Here is an 18,358-nt window from a genome sequence, read left to right on the forward strand (position 1 = left end):
TAATGGGATCTCATGATTAAGTCACACTTGATACATTAAACGGACTAGCTATTCTAGGGACTTTATTAAACAAACATAATAAAGAAAAATCCTTTTATTATTAATAAATAACTCGATACAAGTACCAAAAGTATTGGCCTATAGGGTTTACACCAATAGGCATTGGGTTTGGTGTTTGCGTTAGACACTCTCTCAAACTGTCATCTATGTACGTCTCATCCCAATTATTGTCTTCGAATATAGGAGGTGTTGGAATATTCGGTACTTCAGTATACTTAAATGGTTCTTTCTCCATTTCTTTCACACATTCATCTATGACATCTAAGAAACAACATGATTCGTCTAAAGCTGGTGCTTGTAGGAATTTAGCTAAGAGAAAATCAACTTTTTCTTCTCCGACTTTGAATGTTAGCCTTCCTTTCTTGACATCTTTGATGGCTCCGGCTGTGGCTAAAAAGGGTCTTCCTAAAATAATAGGGATGTGGAAATCCTCCTTTATATCCATTATTACAAAGTCGATGGGAATATAGAGTTGTCTTATACGAACGGGAATGTTCTCTAGCATACCTATTGGGAACTTAATAGAGCGGTCAGCTAGTTGTAGAGACATCTTTGTTGGTCTTAATTCTCCTAGATTAAGTTTTTCGCATATGGATAAGGGCATTAGACTAACATTGGTTCCTAAATCGCATAGAGCTTTGTCTATGATAAATTTTTCGATTACACATGGTAAGGAAAAACTACCAGGGTCTTTCAGTTTAGGAGGCATGTTATTTTGAATAATAGCACTACACTCAGCGGTAAGCCTAACGGTTTCGTTATCCTCAAGCTTTTTCTTGTTGGATAGAATCTCTTTAAGGAATTTAGCATATGAGGGCATTTGCGTAATGGCTTCTGTGAATGGTATAGTGATGTTAAGTTGCTTCAGAAGTTCTAAGAATTTCTTGAATTGTCCTTCATTTTTGGATTTAACAAGTCTTTGGGGATAAGGTACAGGTGGTTTGTATGGTGGTGGAGGCACATAAGGTGGTTCTTTATCTTTTTCCTCTCCGCTTTCGTATTGTTTTCCATCATTGGTTGGTTCATTTAACTTTTCAGTTCCTTTACCAGAGTTTTGATACAAAGCCATATTTTGGATTCTTGGGTCAACTGGTTCATCTAGTTCTGTTCCACTTCGAAGTGTGATAGCGTTAGTGTGGCCTTTTGGATTTGGTTGTGGTTGAACAAGAAATGCTCTAGCTGGGGATGCTATTGCAACTTGTTGTTGGGCTACTTGGGAGATCTAGGTTTCTAACATTTTGTTATGGGTAGCCATAACATCAAACTTATTTGATAATTGTTTCATTAGTTCACTCGTATGAGCATGTTGATTTGCAAATTCTTTGTTATGTTGAGCTTGGTCATTTATAACGTTTTCCATCATGATCTCCAGATTTTACTTTCTAGGTGCTTGTAGGGTTATTGGGGATCCTTTCTGATAGCCAGGTGGTAAAACAGGTGTTGGGTTTGGTGGAAATAAAGCATTGTTATTTTTATAGGAAAATTTTGGATGGTTCCTCCAACCAGGATTATAAGTGTTTTGATATGGGTCTCCTTGAGCATAGTTTATTTGGTCGGTGGGAACACCGGCTAATAACTAACAATCATCATTAGTGTGGGCAGGGGTTCCACATAATTCACAGTTTGGGGTCATGGCAGCTACGGTCGTTGCTGGTGTTATGGCCAAGCTTTCAATCTTTTGAGTAAGCGCATCCACTTTAGCATTGATGTAGTCTATGCTATTAACTTCGTACATTCCGCATTTTGGAGTTGGTTTTTCTATAGCAGCATGTTTTCCTCCCCATTGGAAATGATTTTGTCCCATGTTCTCTATGCGTTCATAAGCTTCGTCATACAGTTTTTTCATTAGAGAACCTTTAGCGGCAGCGCTTAAATTCATCTTAGTGTTATACAATAGACCATTGTAAAAAGTATGGATAATCATCCATTCTTCAAGTCCATGGTGCGGACAAAGTCGCATCATGTCCTTGTATCTTTCCCAAGCATCTAAAAGAGATTCATTGTCTTTTTGCTTAAATCCGTTGATTTGAGCTCTTAGCATAGCTGTTTTGTTTGGTGGAAAATATCGGGCTAAGAAAACTTTCTTCAACTTGTCCCATGTGGTTACTGAGTTTGAAGGTAGAGATTGGAGCCAAGCTCTAGCTCTATCTCTTAAGGAAAAAGGGAAAAGACGTAGTCTAATCACTTCTTGACTGACACCATTTTCTTTTACTGTGTCTGCGTACTACCCAAACACTAACGAATGTAAGTTAGGACCGTCTGTAGGACTACCTGAAAATTGGTTTTGTTGAACGGCTGATAACAACGAAGGTTTCAACTCGAAATCGTTTCAATTGATGGCAGGGGCGGCAATGTTGTTATGTGGTTCTGGTTGTGATGGAACATCATAATACTTCAACAAACGGTTTTGTGGCCTTTCGGACATATTTTGTTCTGGTTCTAAAATTGGGATAATAGGATCTAGAAGATCGTATTTAATACGAAAATTGTTGATTCGGCATTTTAAATTAAGATAACGCTCGATATCGTCAATTGGTTGCTCTAACTCCTTGCTCTGAGAGCAAGTGTCTAGCATATAATCGACAAAGAAAAAGAAAATACTTGTTGCCTTAGTCTATACTGCACAACAAAGGAATCATAATATTGACAAAATTAGTCCCCGACAATGGCGCCAAAAACTTCATCGATAACTGACGTGGTTGTCGGATGATGACTACAAGTGCACAGTCTATCGCGTAGTTTTAAAAGATTATCGAACCCACAGAGACTAATGGTCAAGCTAATGTCATCTATTGTTGTAGTGCAAAGCTAAGGCTAAATGTTCTAAGGTTATAAACGGGAATGAAAATACTAATTTCTAGCGGTTTAAAAGTTATGTTAAAAATGAGTTTGAAATATGGATTTCGTGTTCCTAAGGGCTTAGGTAGAATTCATGCACTAAATATGATTCTATTGCGTTATGTATAAAATATCGACTTAAAGGTCCTGTCTCACACTCTCGCGCTATAGACAAAGACCACACCGCTTAACCACATAATTTTTCTCTCGCTCTCCCGTTCTAATTAGAAAGCGTATTTGGAAAGTAAATGAGATTCTAAATGATTCCTAAAGCGCTCTCGCTGTTTTTAGGATTGTTTCCTAGTTTCCACTATCTGGTTCCTTCCTCATGCTCTCGCGCTATCGGACTGAACCTTGGTTTGTCCCACACTCTCGTGCCAAAATAGTAAAATATACATTTGGAAACTAAAGCCAAGACATAGTTAAATCATATATTCACGCCTTTTATTTCTATCGAGTCTCGTTGGTAACAACGGTCCTCATACGCCAGACTCAAAATAATTTAGTAAGGCCTGATATTATTTGAAAGCAACATGATTAAAGTGTTTATAAATGAGAATAACATGACATGCAAGTAATAAAAGACAGTAAAGCATACAAATATTAAAAGAGGTAAAAAAACTGAAATTGCGTAAAATAAAACTTGAATTAACTTGAACTTGAAAATAACGGAAAGCTTTGTCTTGATCCAAAATACAAACGGTACGGAAATAAAAAGGTCTGACATTCCCTCGATGTGAGTTATTGCCACTTTTATAGGTAATTTTCTACCTAAAACTACGACGGAATTTTGATAGAGCTACCGCGCAGGCTCAATTGGATCTCCAACACTCCAAAAATGGATCTATTTATAGAGTTCATATGCCTGGTAACTGCCTTGGACGTGCTGACTTAGTGGAGGGAGAAGTGGTTGAAAATTGCTAAGAAACTGCCCCCACTAGCGCAGTTCTGTTTCTACGTAAAGATGGCGAACGCCATTGTCTTGCTCATTAAATGACGTGGAGGTAAGTGGAGATGGCGAACACCATCTAGCAGGTGGCAAACGCCATTTTATCAGATTGGTTAAAACTAACTCTTTGGCTCCACTTTGGCTCCTTTTTCGCTTCTTTTTCGCGAGGCTTCCAAAACTCTAATAAAATTGGCTAACAACTGCAAAAAAAAACGAAAGTAAAAGGCGATAAAATTCATAAAAACATAGACGTATAACATGTGAAATAAGCCTAAAAATACGATACAATTTTTCGTTATCAAGAGTCCATCCTAACCTTCGGTTTTAGGGTATGTATGTTTCCTTGGTTTGCTTGCTTTTATTTATTTATTTATTTTAATTCTTCTCATTTTCTTTCTTTTTTATTTTATATTTTATATATTAAATTGTCATATCATTGGTTGGGATTGATACTATGTGAGAAGCTAAAACCAGGCTTGATAAAAAACAATAAGCTTAAGTAAGGGGTCTTTGATGACGATTCTACCTAGAGTAGATCAATTTAAAAGATTTGTCATGAGAAGACTAACACTTCTTTATGATGGTACTTTGAATTTGATCCATGACTCTAGGGACCTCTTTTAGAATATCCTCAAATCGGGGTGACCTTATGTTATCAACCCGTAACGGTTGTTACTAAGGTCCCGCGTAGATGAGACTTATCTCGAAGGATTATCATAGGAAGGCTTGCTCCTTCCCATGGTAAAACAAGGGTATAATCTATGACTCTAGGGCTATTATCTTATCCAAAGCTTTATATCCTACAAGTGAGGGGATTGGGTAGTCTAATCTTAGATTTATCTTAATCATAAGAAGCTTATCCAATATAGGGCATACTTACATGTTACCCCAACCATAAATCAAAATACATTCATATCATCATTCCATTTTCATTAAAATAAGACTTTTCGCATATATTTACCATCATTTGGGGAATTTCAAAATCAGTTGTAGGTACTTGATGGAAATGAATTCAAATAAAATGACAACCCTTTGTATCAAGGCAACCATGCCAGATCTCCCAAGCTTAAAGGTTCTTCAAGGGATGATGCCCAACTCCACTCATAGAAAGTTCACAATCAAATCTGGGAGGATTCTTGATCTATTGAGAATCCCTATAAAGGTAGAGGTAATCACTACCTTGGCTCAATTCTATGATCCACCTCTACGGTGTTTCTTGTTTCAAGATTTTCTCCTAGCCCTCACGCTAGAAGAGTTTGGGTTATACTTGGACATCCCTGAAGATAGAAAGGGACCCTACATAGGAATGGGGAAAAGGTAAAGCCTAAGGAATTAGCTGTGACCTTAGGGATATCCACTAAGGACCTTCTGTCACACTACAAAGAAGACAGAGACATCCAAGGTGTCAAGGGAAGTTACTTGGAGGGAGTATCCCAAAGAATGGATGAGGCAGAAAGGTGGGGGGGTCCTATGTTGACGTATTAGCTTTAATATTGTTTGGGATAGTCCTCTTACCCAAATGTGAGTGACTTTTTTGATATCGTTGTTATCAACATCTTTTAGGCTGTGAAGAATCTAGAGGCAGATCCAGTGCCCACTTTGCTAGCTGATGTATATTACACTATGAGTATCTTCCATGGTAAAGAGAAGGGATCACTATGTTGTTTCATTCCATTGTTGTACCAATGGTTTGCCTCACACCTTTATAAAGACATCCATATGACAGAGACCAAGGGTAACCATGCCTGGGCTCAAAAGCTTATGTCCCTCAATGAAGGATCAATCCTCTGGTACCCGAAGAAGATAAATGTCAGGGAAATAATTATCAAATTTGGGAATTTTCTCAATGTACCCTATATTGGTTCCAAAGGGTGCATTACTTACAATCATGTGTTAGGATGGAACAAGATAAGGAAAGTTTAGAGCATAGTCTTTATGACATAACCTATGAAAAGAACCAGATAAGATACGACCATGAGCAGAAGGAAAAACAACTCCTTGAGAATATGTAGGAACTCCAAAATGAAAGAAGCGAAAGACAAAAGACTTTGGGGGATTCATTCAGTGCCAGAGTTAACTTTGAAAATCTCAATGGTAAATTAAAGGAGGCCCAAGCTGAAGGTCAGAGGTGGAAAAGGTCATGGGAATTATCCCTATGGGAAAAACAGGAAAGGGAAAGTGCTATAATGACTCAAATCCGTGGATTCGAAGGGGCACTTGTGAAATCCTAAGCTATTGCTGCTAGGTAACGACAACTAAGGATAGAATCTGAGCAGATGCCGCCACTTAATTAAAGGAGGATCTACCAAGACCTCACGAGGGTCATTACTAAAATGATAGCAAGGGAGGCTGAAGTTGATAAAAGGAAGGCCACTTCCATGTCTACCCCTCCACCCGGGGATGTTAACCCTCTACAAGGATTCACTTATGACATCCAAGGGGGTGAAGCTAAGGATGGTACCCATCATCCTAAAGGGTATATCCCAACCATTGTTCACAATGGGGCATCTCGTTTCGTACAAATACAAATTTCGTAGGACAACTATGTGGATCTAAGCCAACAATATGAGGAGGAAGATCCTAAGGGCATGGTCCAGGAAAGTAAACCAACTACTCACCCTGCTATCACTATTGAGGAAACAAGAACTAAAGACAAATATGAAATCCTAAAAGAAAGATTGAAGGTAATTGAAGGTTTCAGTATCTTCGAGTTGATGGTATGTGGATGTGCTTGGTGCCGAGTGTTGTTATACCTCCAAAGTCCAAAAATCCTGATTTCAAGAAATACAAGGGTGTCAGTTGCCCTAGAAACCATCTCAGGATGTTTGTCAAAAAGATGGTTGTCTACTCAAAAAATGAGAAACTAATGATGCATAACTTCCAGGACAGTCTAAGTGGCGCATCCCTGGACTGGTACACGTAGCTGGAAAGAATCCATGTTAAGACTTAGGAATACCTAGTTAATGCCTTCTCAAGGCAATACAAATATAACCTGGATATGGCTCCCAATCGCATGCAACTTCATAATCTGTCTCAAAAAGGCAGTGAATCCTTCAAGGAGTATGCCCAATGGTGGAGAGAATTGGCTTCTCGTGTACAACCTCCACTCTTGGAGAACGAGTTAGTTGACATGTTTATGGACACCCTGTAAGGCCCTTACTACGAAGATGATTGGTTCAGTATCTACTGGATCTGCTGACTTGGTAGAAAGAATTGAGAATGGCTTGAGAAGTGGCAAGATTGGAAAACCATCCTCGAATCAAAATAGTAAGAAAAGTTATTCCAATAATAACAATTCAAAGAAAGGCAAGACCAACTCTATCACACTCGAAGGAAGTTCTCAGGTGCCTTACAATTCTTACATAGTTGTAGTAGATCCTAACGAATATCCACAATAGGAATACTCTAGGCCTTAAGCACAACAAGCTAGAGCACCGCCTCAACAAAATCAACAAAATGGGTACGCCCGGAGGGATCAGCAAAGACCATAGAAGGAATTCGACCCCATACCCAGAACATATACTCAGGTCTTACCATACTTAATAAAAAAGGGCTTGGTAGAGATTAAACCTATAGCACCTCCGCCAAATTCGCCTCGTTGTGGTTATGATGCTAATGCTAGGTGTGACTTCCATGTCGGGTCACCAGGACATACTACTGAGAAGTGTTTGGTACTCAAGTTCAAATTACAAGACTTATTGGATCGCAAGATTATCTCTTTTGCTCTAGAAGGTCCAAATATGAAGGGAAATCCAATGCCAAGACACGGTGGTCCAACTATCAATGTGGTGGAAGGACTAGACGATACCATTCTGACCCAAAGGATAGATCAAGTAAATACTCCCATATTAAAGATACGTAAAAAATTGATTGGTTACAAAGCATTCGAAGAGTTACATGCTAACTGTAAAAATTTCCTCGTCAATCCGGACATATGTGAAAGGAAGAAGTAGTGCCTTCCACAAATGATGAATGGCGGTTTGGTTAAAATTGGGTATACCATGAAGATATAAGATGTCTCATTCATATAATCTCAGGGGTGCACGCCTTTTGAGACCCCATACCAATAAAATTGAGACACCATTTCTGATACCGTTTCCAACATCTTCCCAAACATCGGTGCAATGCCAGTTCCAGTTCCATCTCAAGTTCCATTTCAAATACTAGTAAAGTCAAAAGACCCTATTATCTTCCAAGTTCCTGCACTTCTCCCATTCAAAATTACTAAGTATGTACGTTGGAATTATAACTTTATAGCATATGTAGGCGACAAACCTATAGTACTAGAACCAACAATTACTAATACTGCTGGAATTTGGGGCATGACCCAAAGCGGAAGAGTGTTTTCTTCTAAAGGAAAGATACCTGAGGGTTCAAAAGAGAAGGAAGTTGAATCGTCCAAGAAGATTATACCTCAAGGAGAAGCCGAAGAATTCTTAAGGTTGATCAGAAAGAGCGACTACAAGGTGGTAGACCAATTAAGCCAGACACCATCCAAAATATCCATAATATCTCTATTGTTAAGCTCTGAAGCCCATAGAGACTCATTTTTTAAAATATTAAATGAAGCCCATGCCACTCAAGACATAACGGAAAATCAATTTGGTGATGTGGTGGCTAATATCACTACTAGCAGTTATTTAGGATTTAGTAACGATGAATTACCACCAGAGGGACATGCTCATAACAAAGCTTTACACATATCCGTCAAATGCCAAGATAGTATCCTATCAAGGGTATTGGTGGACACAAGATCGTCTCTAAATGTCACGCCTAAAAATACTTTGGGAAGATGAACAATATAAGAACTTCCATGAAAGCTAGTACGTTGGTGGTCAAGGCTTTTGATGGTTCGAAGAGGATGGTAATTGGAGAAGTTAATTTACCAATAACTGTGGGACCTCATACCTTTATGGTCACTTTTCAAGTAATGGACATCAATCCATCCTATAGTTATTTCATAGGAAGACCCTGGATCCATGCCGCAGGAGCCGTAACTTCAACCTTACACCAGAGGTTGAAATTCATAGTCAACGATAAACTAATAATCGTCGAAGGGGAAGAGGACATGTTCGTTAGCCACCTTTCATCCTTCAGATACATAGAAGCGGATGGAGAAACATTGGAAATACATTTTCAATCCTTAGAGATTGCAACAGTCAGTCAAAGAGGAGAAAAATAAATATCCATATGGGAGAAGATGTCAAATATGATCAAGGGAAGAGATACCCAGGGTTGCGGCAAGCTGTTAGAGATACTAGAGAAAGAGGGTAGGCTCAGGTTGGGTTACAAAGCAACTAATGAAGGATTTCACAAGACATACCCTCAAGAAACCTTCCACAGTGCAGGACATAGGGGTGAAGATCAAGTGGTTATGGTTGAAGAAGAAGAAAAAGGGATACCCAATTGGGTGTGTCATTGTTCACAAAATATAACTCTCAGAAATTAGAAGACCATCGAGATCCCAGAGATGATTTCCAATTTGAAGTAATTTACTGTTTTGAAAAAATAATAATAAGTTCTTTGCTAGGCAAATGAACAAGCTTTGTAGGGCCCCCTTCGTTTCAATTACTTATTTATGAATAAAATTGCATTTTTGTTTTTAATCAAGATCTTTTTCTTTCGTTTTAAATTTTCTCTTCAAAAAAATGGAAATACCCTTTCATACTCTTTCATTTCTATTAGATCATCCAAAAGACAATAATAGATAAAAAAATCTTCCTCATGCAGATTAATGAGTAAACCTAGTGAAAATGACACTGATATAATCCCTTATGACTTCGAATTCCCAATTAACCAAGCGAAAGAAGGTGATGAGGATGATTATGAACTGCTAGAAGAGTTAGCAAGGCTGCTAAAGCAAGAGGACAAAGAAATTCAACCTCATCAGGAACCAGTGGATGTGATCAATCTGGGGATTGAAGAAAACAAGAAGGAGGTTAAGGTCGGAACTTCCTTAAAAGATGAAGTTAAGAAAAGGTTGATCGAGATCTTACATGAATACTCAGATGTGGTTACTTGGTCGTACCACGATATGCCAGGGTTATACACGGACATTGTTGTACACAAACTACCGCTCAAACCAGAGTGTCCACTAGTTAAGCAAAAATTGAGAAGAACCATGCCAAACATGTCTCTCAAGATCAGGGAAGAGGTCAGGAAACAACTCGATGCTGGATTCTTAGCTGTTGCAAAATATCCAGAGTGGATGGCTAACATTGTTCCCATTCCAAAGAAAGATGATAAGGTCAGAGTGTCTGTAGATTATCAGGATTTGAAGAGATCAAGTCCTAAGGACAACTTTCCACTATCGCACATCGATATACTGGTAGATAACACCATTCAGTTCTCACTCTTCTTCTTCATGTATGGATTCTCTGGTTATGACCAGATAAAAATGGATTCTGCAGACATGGATAAAACCACGTTTATCACTCCTTGGGGAACCTTATGTTATAAGGTAATGCCTTTCGGATTGAAAAATGTTGGGGCAACATATCAAAGGGAAATGGTCACCCTGCTCTATGATATGATCCACAAAAAAATAGAGGTCTACGTTGACGATATGATTGTCAAATTGCAAATCGAATAGGATCACATAGTTAGCCTACAAAAACTATTTGATCGTCTAAGAAAGTTCAAATTATGTATGAATCCAACGAAATTCACTTTTGGGGTAAGATTAGGAAATTTATTAGGGTTCTGATCCACTGTCGCACAAGGGTCAAAAATGAGTAATAAAATATAGTAAACAAGAAGCGACACCTCGAGTATCATATCACAAATTGGAAAATTAACAAAATAAGAAAATAAAATATGAGGGTTTCGATTCGATTAAGAATAAGTTATTATAAAATGTGATTATAAAAAGTGATTATAACAAGTGATTATGAAATAAGTCGATCTACTGGTTTCCTAACTTATCATTAGTTAATATAATTTCAATTCCCTAGCGGATTCAATCCCATTCGATTACAATACCCACTGACAACCGCAATTGGTATTATATGATGTATGTTCCTAATTTCTGAATTAAGAAAACGGATTTAAGCAGATACAAATTAAGAAAACGCGACTTAATCAAACATGGTAACAAAAAAGCTACGCTAACGTGATTATAGTTAGGGATCATACAAACAATCAAATTTAATCAACTATATCCTATAAGAAATAATCGAATTAAGCAAACAAAAGTAATCAAATTAAGCAAACAATTTTATAGGAAGAATTGAAAAGAAATCGAAATTAAACTGAAATTAATAAAAACCTCGAAGTGGAATTCAAATATAGCAGATCAACTCTTTGGGAATTAGCTCTCCATGGTATTCATATGCCTTATTCTCTATTTGATGAATTCTGAATCCCTCCAATCCTAAAACTACTAATTTGTTTAAATAGATCAAGGGAATTTGGGCCTAATAGCAAGCGACCCGAAAAAATACAAAATCGGCCCAAAAACAAAGTATTTTCTTAAGTCTGGAAATAAAACGAATTATTCGACTTATTTCCACTCCGAATCAACTTCTGACTTCAACATGAAACATTTAGGTTATTCTCTCAGATTTCCAACACATATTAGAACGCGTCAAGCCAATCCTCGTAGCTCAAGTTATGATCTGCATAGTAACAAGGTATCAAATAACTATTTATGCTGAAAATAAAATATAAAAATAAAATAAAACCCAAAATAAACTTAAATATTAAAACACACTAAAATATTAAAAATAATAGAATAAACTATAGAGTTGCCTAAATAGAATAGTAGAAGAATGTGTATCAAAACGCACTGATCAAATTCCCCCACACTTGAACTTTTGCACTCCGAGCAAAACTATAAATTCAAAACTTAAAATAGAAAAAACAAGAACAAACAAAATATGCAATTTCAAAGTTTATCAAGATACAAGGTACAAACAAGATTCTAAGTCTAAGCTTCAAGAATATGGTGTTAGTGAGCAATTTCTTGTGACATTCAAAGAAGATAGGAAAACAAATTACCAAAGAGTAAATTCAAAAGTAGTAAGATCCTCACAGGATAAAATTCACTCAACTCTTTAAGTGTTTATGTTAACGGTTTACACTCAAAGCACAACATGAAAGTTAGTACTACCATAAGCTTGAAAAGACTCTAACCTCCACAATTGAAATACATGCACACAACGATCAAAAATACTTTTATTTGGTTATAACTTGGTCAAGGTAAGGGTGAGATAAATCCTAAGGGGTACTAGGCTAAAATTCAAAGAGACAAAAGAGACTTGAAAGAAACTGCGGAAGTTGAATTTACAAAATATTTCATTCACTTTAACAACTCTATAGTAACTGTTTTCATTCATATTTTTCTTCTCCTTTCTCTTTTATTTCTTTTATTTTCCTTTTCATAAGGAGTGTGTATTGACATGTATACATCCTTCTATTTTTTTTCATTCATTTTTTTTTTCTTTTCTATTTTCTTTTTCTGTTTTTCTTTTCTTTTTCTGCCAACTTCTGAAATATTACAAACATACTTATTCAACCCCACACAACTCCAAACAAGACTCTTCCAACCTTTTGAATAGGGTGATAACATTCTTTTTCACTTCTCGGGTTGTAATGAGTTTTAAACAAAAAAGAGATAATAGGCTCAAGAGGGTTTCAAACAAGAGATGATATTATTTCAGGGTTGACTTTTTGGCTAACTGGCTAAAAAACAAAAAAAAAAACAAATTGCCTTTATCATATCAATGTGAACAAGTAAACAACATCATCAACAAGAGTCAATTCAAGTTCTAGAGACTAACAAACATGAGTGAATCACACAAGAAAGAAAGAGATGGATTTTTGTATGTTATCCATATAAGGCTCAAAATCTCACAAGGTTAATTGATCTACCACAAATGATGTACAATTTAGAGTTTAGTCCTACCTATCATACTAAAAATATATAGTAAATTTTTCACATCACGCCACAAGACTTTATTCAAGAGAACTAAGTAAAATACTCATAATTGTAATTCAAAAACAAAAGAAAAACACATGCAATTTTTTTTAAAGAAAGCAAACGAAAACCAAAATAGAGAAAAACTGAAAACAAAACAAAGAAAACAAAACAAATAAATGGTTCTCTCCCCCACACTTAAAACATACATTGTCCTTAATGAAATAGCTTAAGTATAAAATAAGAGTGAGAGAAAGGAAAGAACACACCCGAGGAGTCAATGCGGATAAATGATTGCATAAGCAACCTTTCCCAATAAGAGCTCTTCTATAGTCTCTTCTTCCAAAGTCGGGCTCTCATGGAGTAGCTTTGGGTAGTGTCCGTTGAACTTGAAATTTTGATTAGTGTCTTCGCCTTGTATTCCAGGATCAAAGAAGAATCTTTGATAAGTAAAAGTGTTGAATGGGGCACGTGAAAGTGATCTCCTTTTTCACAACATCAAGAATCAAAGTATTACGGGGCTGCCTCACTACTTTTATTTCATCTTTAAGTGAGATCCTATGCATACATATGGATGGGCTAATACCACGAGTATTAGCCAAGGTCCATCCAATTCCCTTCTTATGTTTCTGCTTAAGTTGAAGCTTTGATGAATAATATGAATCCTCAGGAAATGGTTTAGAATCTAAAGAAGGTAGTTGTTCAATGGATGGTATGTTTGGAGCTTTAGCTGCATAAACAACTTTGTTTACACTGTCACCATGCAAGGCAACATCAATCTCATCACAAACAACACAAAGGTTAGTGTTAGTACAATCATCACATGAGTAAATATCATCAAAACTAGAAAAAGTTGGAAAATCAGCTGAAAACAAATCAGAATAAGCTTCATCAACAACTTCAGAAAGCAACTCTATTTGGAAAACAAAATGCTCTTCCTCGTAAATCTTCTTATTTTTCAGTACTCTTTGTGGGAAGGGGATTGGTGATACATACTTTTTTTCAACCTCAACAACAATAGAAGGTTCAGGTTTATTTTTAGGTGTTACACTAGCAATTTGTTTTTTCTGGGGCTGGTTCTGTAACTTTTTCGGATCTCAAGGAAATTGCACTCACATTAGAGCCTTTTGGATTAACTACTATTTGGGCATGTAGTTTGTTTGATCCCTAAGCTTGTTGCATGACATTCATTGAAGTGACAAGCTGTCCAATTTGTGTTTGCAAAGTCTGAATACTAGAATTTGTTCGTTGTTGAAACTGAAGATTATTTACAGCCATTTGCTTGACAAGATCCTCAAGTGAAGGTTCAGAAGGTGAAGAGGTGGTTACTTATGGAGGGTTATATGGTGGTGGTGGTGGTGGAAGGGGTAGAGTCAATTGTTTCACTAAAGAGGTAAGTTCATCAATTCTGGTTTCTAGAGCTTTGTTGGACGATGAAGCCTGAATCTTATTCACATCCCTTGCTTGGACCATGGAATTATCCCTTGTTGTGAATTATTGGGAGTTAAGTGACATGTTCTAAATCAATGATTTGACAACAGCTGGAGTCTTATCAACAAGTACTCCACCACTAGCAGTATCTAAAATGTTTCTTTTTATTGGTAGTAATCCCTCATAAAAGTATTGTATTAGCAATTGTTCAGAAATCTGGTGGTGAGGACAACTTGACACTAATTGCTTGAATCTTTCCCAGTATTCGGCCAATGATTCCATGTTAACCTGTCTAATACCACATATTTCTTTTCTGATTGAAGAAGCTCTTGAAGTAGGGAAAAATCTTTCTATGAATATTTTCTTCATATTATTCCAACTTGTAATAGAATTTGGCTTTAGATAATATAACCAATCTTTTGCAGTACCTTGTAGTGAGAATGGAAATGCTCTAAGATTGACATGATCTTCAGTAATTCCTTGAGGCCTCAATGGTGTAGAACACACAATCTGAAATTCTTTTAGATGCCTATGCGGATCCTCACCTGCAAGACCATTAAACTTTGGCAACAAGTGTATTAAACCAGATTTCAATTCGAAAGGTACAACAGCAACATGATATTCAATATATAAAGCATTATAATTAACATCAGGGGCAACAAGTTCTCTCAGAGTTCTTTGGTCATCCATGTTAAACTCAATAGAAAAAAAATCAACAAACAATGAGAAAACACAACTAATTCAGCAATGCTGCAACAAATAGGAAAATACCGAGAATGTCCCTATTAAGAAAAAATAATTGAAATACACAAAAAACTATTAAAATAAAAGTAAAAAAAATACAAAAACAAGAAAATTAATCTAATAACATCAATTAAGAATTTTGAGATTTTTTTCGGAATTTTCTGAAACTACCAAAACATAAATAAAATCATAAAAATAGAAAAATAAGGAATTTTGGTTTTTTAGGGTGGCTTTCGATCCTTGATTTTTTCCTAATGAATCGAAAAATAATCGGAATAATCTGAGATGATTTTCTTGAAAAAACAGATTTTTTATCCTAAAATGCAAAAAGACCAGAACGCAAGAAAGTTAGGGCGAAAAATGCTAACACACAACACATATGATTATAATAATGATTAAACTATAATAATGGTTAGACTATAATAATGGTTAAAATCTACAAGAGTCCCCGACAATAGCGCCAATCTGATCCGCTGTCGCACACGGGTCTAAAACGAGTTTAAAAGTGTAGTAAAACGGAAGCGACACTCGAATGTCGTATCATAAGGACTTTTGAATGTTATAACCAAACGAATGAAAAGAAAGGGGTTTTTTAAGGTTCAAAACTTAAATTGAAGATGATTAAAGGTAAAAGCAAAATTGATAAATAAGCTAATTTATTGTATCGATTTCCAACTTATCATCGATTCTTATAATTTCAATTCCCTAGCGGATTCAATCCCATTCGATTACAATACACACTGACAAGAGCAATTGGTATTATACGATGTATGTTCCTAATTTACGAATTAAGTAAACGGTTTTAAGCAAATGTGAATTAAGCAAACACGACTTAATCAAACACGATAACGAAAAAGCCATGCTAACGTGATTATAGTTAAGGATCATACAAACAATCAAATTTAATCAACTCTATCCTATAAGAAACAATCAAATTAAGCAAACGGAAGTAATCGAATTAAGCAAATGAGTTTATAGGAAGAATTGAAAAGAAATCGAAATTTAACTGAAATTAATAAAAATCTCAAAGTGGAATTCGAATACAGCAGATCAACTCTTTAGGAATTAGCTCTCCATGGTATTCATATGCCCTATTCTATATTTGATGAATTCTGAATCCCCCCAATCCTAAAACTACTAAGTTGTTTAAATAGAGCAAGGGAATTTGGGCCTAATAGCAACCGACCCGAAAAAATACAAAATCGGCTCAAAAATTAAGTATTTTCTTAAGTCTAGAAATAAAACGAATTATTCAACTCTTTTTCCCAACGCATATTATAATGCATCAATCCGATCCTCGTAGCTCAAGTTATGATCTGCATAGTAACAAGGTATCAAATAACTATTTATACTAAAAATAAAATACGAAAGTAAAATAAAACCAAAAATAAACTTAAATATAAAAACACACTAAAATAGTAAAAACAATAGAATAAACTTTAGAGTTTCCTAAATAGAATAGTAGAAGAATATGCATCAAAATGCACTAATCAGGTTCATAGTCAGCCAGAGAGGAATTGAAGTCGATCCCGATAAAGTTAAATCTATCCAAGAGATACCAACTCCAAAGACAGAAAAGGAGGTTCGAGGATTTTTGGGGAGATTGAATTACATTGCTAGGTTCATCTCACATCTTACAACTACATGTGAACCAATCTTCAAGTTACTCAGGAAAAATCAATCCATTGAATGGAATGCAGGTTGTCAAAAGGCCTTTGATAAAATCAAGAAATACCTGCAAAAGCCAACTATCTTGGTACCACCAGTCCTTGGGAGACCACTTATAATGTACCTAACAGTACTTGACAACTCTATGGGATATGTATTGGGGCAACAAGATGAGACTGGAAAAAATGAGCACACAATCTATTACCTAAGAAAGAAGTTCACCGATTGTAAATCCCGATATTAACTCTTTGAGAAGACTTATTGTGCCCTACTTTGGGTTGCTCGACGCTCGGACAATATATGGTGTGTCATACTACTCTATTGATATCCTGAATGGATCTTATCAAGTATATCTTTGAGAAGCCTGCAGTAACTGGGAGAATAGCCCGATGGAAAATGCTGCTAACAGAATACGACATCCAATATGTCACACAAAAAGCCATAAAAGGGAGGTATAATTTGGATGATAACAATTATGTGTCTAGGTACCGAACGTGTGAGGATGAAGTTACTGTTAGAGGTATAATTTGGACTCATCCTAATTCCATAAAGTTGTTCAACCCGTTTCCTACTGTGCCTATACTTGATTTAACATACACAACCAACAGGTATAAACTTCAATTATTGGAGATGGTTGATGTTAGCTCAACTGAGAAGACATGTTCAATTGGGTTTCCATTTCTTGAGTGTGAAAAAGAGTACAATTTTACTTGGGGCTTAGAGATGTGTCTGACACTGTTGAAGAACCAAGGTGAGATGTCTAAAGTGATTGTTACCGACAGTAATATCTCCTTAATGGAATCGATTGTAAATATATTTCCTTATTCTAATATATTACTTTGTAGGTATCACATAGCAAAGAATGTGAGAAGTCGGGTTAAACTCGCGGAAGGGACGAAATAAGCAGAGTCTGAAGATGAAAAAATTGTGAAGGAGGATATGGTTTTGGAAAAAATAATGGATGCATGGAATCATATAATAAATTCTTCCACAAAAGAAATATATGCATTTCAGGAAAGTGTGTGAAAAATATCTAAATTTGATGAAATGTGTTGAAAGCACAATTCTTGACCAGGTGAAGGAGAAAATTGTTTGTGCATGGGCTGATAATGTTGGACACAATGTAAATACAACAAATTAACAAAGTTGAGTCTGATCATGCTACTTTTGAAAAATTGGTTGGAAAATAGGAAGAGTGATTTGCGTAGATATTAGGACTCTGTGCACCACATGATGCAAAACCAACATAATGAGATACATACATCATTTGGTCAGAGCATCACAATTTTGAAACATGGATTTAAAGAAAACTCTCTTTATTCTTAGTTGTTCGGTAATATTTCTCGGGCGGGTTTGAATTATATTTTTTACGAGGCTAAACGAGCTGATAATGTAGGCTCCGATATCACAAAGTATGGACGTACAATTGTGAAAACATATGGTCTCCCATGTGCTTGTGTTATTTTAAAAAAGGTGAAACTTGGTAGCCCAATAATAATGGATGAGGTTTGCACTAATTGGAAGAGACTTAGGTTTGATGATGATGATGTCATGAATGGCGGTAAATCGAATATCTCTATTTTGACCGAATGGGAAATGATACAAGATAGATTTTTGAAAACCGATGATAACATGAAACTCCACAATAAAGAACAATTCAGGAAGATTGCCTATCTGGAAACCACCGACATGAAACCACCATCTCAACCGGTAAAAACAAAAGGTTCCCCGAAGAAAATGAAGCCCACATC

At 36.1% G+C, this 18,358-nt stretch overlaps 1 non-coding gene across 1 annotated transcript; it reads left to right on the plus strand.

Annotated features, from left to right (window-relative positions):
- The first annotated feature begins 1,994 nt into the window (after nt 1-1,994).
- On the plus strand, nt 1,995-2,101 carry LOC127077389 (small nucleolar RNA R71). Its single transcript, XR_007787206.1, has one exon. It is a non-coding gene; the product is annotated as a small nucleolar RNA R71 (small nucleolar RNA).
- The last annotated feature ends 16,257 nt before the right edge of the window (nt 2,102-18,358 follow it).

This window comes from Lathyrus oleraceus, chromosome 4 (assembly GCF_024323335.1).
Source record: "Lathyrus oleraceus cultivar Zhongwan6 chromosome 4, CAAS_Psat_ZW6_1.0, whole genome shotgun sequence".
Lineage (NCBI taxonomy): Eukaryota > Viridiplantae > Streptophyta > Magnoliopsida > Fabales > Fabaceae > Lathyrus > Lathyrus oleraceus.